This window comes from Gossypium hirsutum, chromosome D12, assembly GCF_007990345.1.
Source record: "Gossypium hirsutum isolate 1008001.06 chromosome D12, Gossypium_hirsutum_v2.1, whole genome shotgun sequence".
Classification (NCBI taxonomy): domain Eukaryota; kingdom Viridiplantae; phylum Streptophyta; class Magnoliopsida; order Malvales; family Malvaceae; genus Gossypium; species Gossypium hirsutum.
Window position 1 is genome coordinate 3,085,995 of NC_053448.1, and position 5,259 is coordinate 3,091,253.

Here is a 5,259-nt window from a genome sequence, read left to right on the forward strand (position 1 = left end):
ATTATTTCTGCTTATATGGTTGAATCATTTTGTTTGTGGCATTATAGATTAGGTCATTTGAATTATAGAAAATTGAATGACATGTATAAATTAGATTTAATTCCCGTTTTTAATAATAATATTGAAAAATGCAATACCTGTATGTTGACTAAAATTACAAGAAATCCTTTCCCTAAGGTTAAAAGGAAAACAAAATTGCTTGATTTGATACATAGTGATTTATGTGACTTGCATAATACTCCTACATTAGGTGGAAAGAAATATTTTATTACTTTTATTGATGATTGTTCTAGATATTGTTATGTATATTTATGGCATTCAAAAGATGAAGCGCTTGATAAATTTAAAGTTTATAAATCTGAAGTTGAACTTCAGTGTGAATCATTTATCAAGTGCTTAAGATCGGATAGAGGTGGAGAATATTATAATCCAAGTTATTTTGAACTCACTGGAATTGTCCATCAAGTTTCAGCCCCTTACACACCACAACAAAATGGTGTAGCTGAAAGGAAAAATAGAGTCTTGATTGAAATGGTAAATTCAATGTTATCATATTCAGGTCTTGGACAGGGTTTTTGGGGAGAAGCTGTTCTAACAGCTTGTCATATATTGAATAGAGTTCCTAAGGAAACTAAAATAACCCCTATGAACAATGGAAGAAAAGGAAACCAAACCTTAATTATTTAAAGGTTTGGGGTTGTAGAGCTATTGTAAAAGTTCCAACACCTAAACGTAAAAAGTTAGGTGAAAGAGGAATTGAATGCATATTTATAGGTTATGCACATAATAGCAAGGCATATAGGTTCATAGTAATTGAACCAAATGATTCAATTTCAATTAATACGGTTATTGAATCAAGAGATGCTATTTTTGATGAAAATAGATTTAATTCTATATCAAGACAATTACAACCACAACAATTGATTCATTCTTCAAATGAGAATGAGATTCCATTGAAACAAATTGATAATAATGATGAATCTTGTCAAGAATTAAGAAGAAGTAAGAGGATTAAAAAGGTCAAAGATTTTGGACCAGATTTCATTATGTTTCTTGTAGAAGGAAAAGGTGAAAGTATATGCAATAAGATACCTTATTGTTATAATACTGAATCTGATCCTATTACATTTGAAGAAGCAGTGAAATCTCAAGACTCTGCTTTTTGGAAAGAAGCAATAAATGATGAAATGGATTCAATAATGGGAAATCAAACTTGGATCTTAGTTAATCTTCCACCAGGTTCCAAACCAATAGGTTGTAAATGGATCTTCAAAAAGAAAATGAAGGTCGATGGAACCATTGATAAATTTAAAGCAAGGTTGGTAGCAAAAGGTTTTACGCAAAGACAAGGTATTGATTACTTTGATACCTATGCTCCAGTAGCAAGAATTGCTACAATTAGACTATTAATATCACTTACCTTTATATATAATTTGGTTGTTCACCAAATGGATGTTAAAACTGTATTTTTAAATGGTGAATTGGAAGAGGAAGTGTACATGGAGCAACCGGAAGGATTTGTTGTTCCAGGACAAGAGCATAAGGTATGTAAGCTTGTTAAATCTTTATATGGGCTTAAACAAGCACCAAAACAATGGCACCAAAAGTTTGACAAGGTTGTTTTAGCTAATGGCTATAAAAAAATGAATCCGATAAGTGCATATATAGTAAATTTGATAATGGAAAGGGTGTTATAATTTGCTTATATGTAGATGACATGCTCATTTTTGGCACGGATTTGGAACAAATAGAAACACAAAGAAATTCTTGTCAAACAACTTTGCTATGAAGGATATGGGTGCAGCAGATGTTATTCTTGGGATTAAATAACCCGAGATGAAAGCACTATAGCTTTATCACAATCACATTACATTGAAAATGTGCTTAAAAAGTTTGATCTTTTCAACTGTATACCAGCATCTACACCCATGGATCCTCAATTAAAATTAGTATCTAATGTTGGTAGGAAATTTGATCAATTGAAATATGCAAGTCTAATTGGTTGTCTTATGTACATAATGACTTGTACAAGACCAGATATTGCATATGCTATTGGAAAATTGAGTAGATACACAAATAATCCAAGTAGTTTGCATTGTCAAGCTTTAAATAGAGTACTTAGGTACTTAAAGAAACTATTAACTATGGATTGTGTTATAATGGATATCCTCCAATTTTAGAAGGGTATTCAGATGCTAGTTGGATTACAAGTTTGGAAGATCATGCATCTACTAGTGGGTGGATCTTCATTCTTGGTGGAGGAGTCATTTCTTGGGGTTCCAAGAAACAACATGTATTACTGATTCCATCATGGCAGCAGAATTTATTGCATTAGCCGCTGCATCTAAAGAAGCAGAATGGTTAAGAAATTTGTTTTATGATGTACCTTTATGGCTTAAGCCAATTTCACCTATTTCTATCCGTTGTGATAGTGAGGCTACTCTAGCAAAGGCATATAGCCAAGTATATAATGGAAAGTCTAGACACATTGGATTAAGACATAGTTATGTCCGACAATTAATCTCTGATGGAGTGATCACTATTAATTATGTGAGGTCAAGTGAAAATTTGGCAGATCCTTTGACAAAAAGTCTTGCTAGAGATGCAGTAAAAAGGACCTCAAAAGGGATGGGACTCAAGCCTATTAATTAGAGTCACCTATGATGGAAACTCGACTCAACGCTTGGTATAACGTCAAGTCTTGAGTTCAATGAGACAAAGTACATCATTAGTATGTGACTGTTAGCACTATAAATAATCCATCCTAAGATTAAAGTGCTAGGTACCTGTAATGATAAGGGAAGGATGAGTAATGTACTCTTAATGGACCCATAACATAAATATGTTAGAGTGTTATAATTACGGGAACACTTTTGATGGATCTACCTATGTGAGTGGAAGTGTGGCCGCTTCTAGGAGCTTAAGGGCTTGGCTCTGACAGACTCATGAAAAGAGGACATAGACACATGGCTATAATAGTGTCCCTAGATACTATGCATTGACTGATGTTGAAATCATTGTGTGAGATATGTTCAGTTAATCAAATGGAATAGTTGGTTCAAAGCTTAGTCTACCATACAATTTCGATTAACTTTAACATGTTTTCACTAAGTGAAGGTTCATCGTAAGACACCTTTATTTATGCAAATTGATTTCCAAGAATATCAAATCTAAATATTTTGAAAATGGGGGGAGATTGTTGGAATATTTTCAAATATTTATAGTATCCCAATAACTATAAATGAATGGGTGTAATTAATCAAAGATAAAACTTTTGGTCATTGGTCAAAAGTTATATCATTTGATTTTTAAAAAAAAAGAATTATAACTATTCAAAAATATTATTTGAATAGTTACAAAATTAAATGAATAATTATTATTATTTATTTATTCATAAAGACACTATTGAAAGATGTCTCTATGAAGAGACATGAAAATTCCTATAAATAGGAATGGGATTTCATTTGGAAATCATATCAACAATTCTAATATTATTTCTTCTCTTCCTTCATTTTCTAATATTATTAGATGATTCTATAAAGTATTGCTGCAGAAATCCTTTGTAGAAATTGAGTTTTTGTTATACATTACTCAGTGCATAGTGGACTATTCTCGTCAGTGCAAAACGCAAATAGTCATTGGCTTCATTGTATCCTCGAGGTTAATTTGCTTGGAACTCGTTTGCACACTGAAGATAAGTGGGGGCGATATTACCTTAAAGATAGTGGCTTGATACACGCCTTGGAGCCTGTCCTATTTCTTCTTTTTCTTTTCGAGTTCCGATCGTGTGTTCGAGTTTTTTCCTTACCGGAGTTTTGTATTAACAAGTTAGTGATCAAATGTAACTTTTCATAGTTCAATGGAAAAAGAGAAAATTTAACCAAAATTTAGTGATTATATTTGTACTTTACCCTTAATTTTAACTAGTATACAGGGATAGAAAAATCCAAACTGTTTGACATATTCTAAATTGATGTGTTCTAAAGGAGCAATTTTTTTTTTTGAAAAGTGGATTGTAATATCTCTTACTCGTCTTCGTCGCAAAATTGGATTACGAAATGCTATAGTAATAACACGACAGAATATGTGAATTTAATAAAAAATTCAATAAATATTCATCATATCTCAATCATTCAAACAAACATGCTTTGCATACAATTTCGAGCTTATGAAAGCTTTAAAATCAACTTGAAATCAATCAATGACTAAATGAACATTTTAGAGAAGAACGGAAAAAGGTAAAATAGGGGTCACACAACCGTGTAACAGGCTGAGACGTGTGGCCTTGACTATGGCCGTGTATCAAGTCGTGTAATTCTCTAAGGCCGTGTGGGTCAAAGGTGTAAAATTCAACAAATGTCACACGACCATGTGGCTAGACTGTGTAACTAACTGTGATCATGTTAACCAAACCTCATAATTCAAACAGAACACGCTATCATGTCACTTTCCCGTATGTGACACACGGCCGTGTGTGAGCCCGTGTATGCCTTTAAATACCTTAATACGCAAGCTACCAAATCAAAATTCTATCTAGGTCATTAATATACATTTAACTATCATTTAAGTCTAACCAAAATGCATCAAAAACATGCCAAAACAATTCATTTTCCTATTTCTAACCAATTTGCCCAAGGCACCATCACACACAAGAAACAAATCCAAAGTATCTCATATTTCATTTCAAAAATAGATAATCTTGTACACAACTACATACCAACTTTCAATCATCTAACATTGGATAAAAATACCAAATCTATGACCTATAAGATAAATAACCACACACACATTGACCATTTTACCAAACATCGCATTCAAGGTTACCATTCAAACCATAAGTCAGCATATTAACTAGCTAACTACTATATACAATTATACATTATCATATAACACTTAACTTCAACAAAACATATATTTACAATTCAACTCCTTTATATGTCACTAATCAAATTGAACGTTTAAAATATCAAAATGGAGTCTGATAGTATACTTCAAGTGATCAACACGAGTCCGAAATGTTATTAGAAAAAAACGAAAAAGTAACTTAAATAATAGTAAATCATAATTTAAATATATTTTACTTTAGTTTTTTTACAATACTAAAGTTTTCTTTACAATTACTAACAGTGATCTCGATTTAATGATAAACCATTTCATTCAGCTAATCATTCACCACATATCAAGGTAATCATTTTTTGTACCTAAAAACTATTAATATCCATTTGTTTCGATGTCAATATCTCAATTAACTGTTGATAC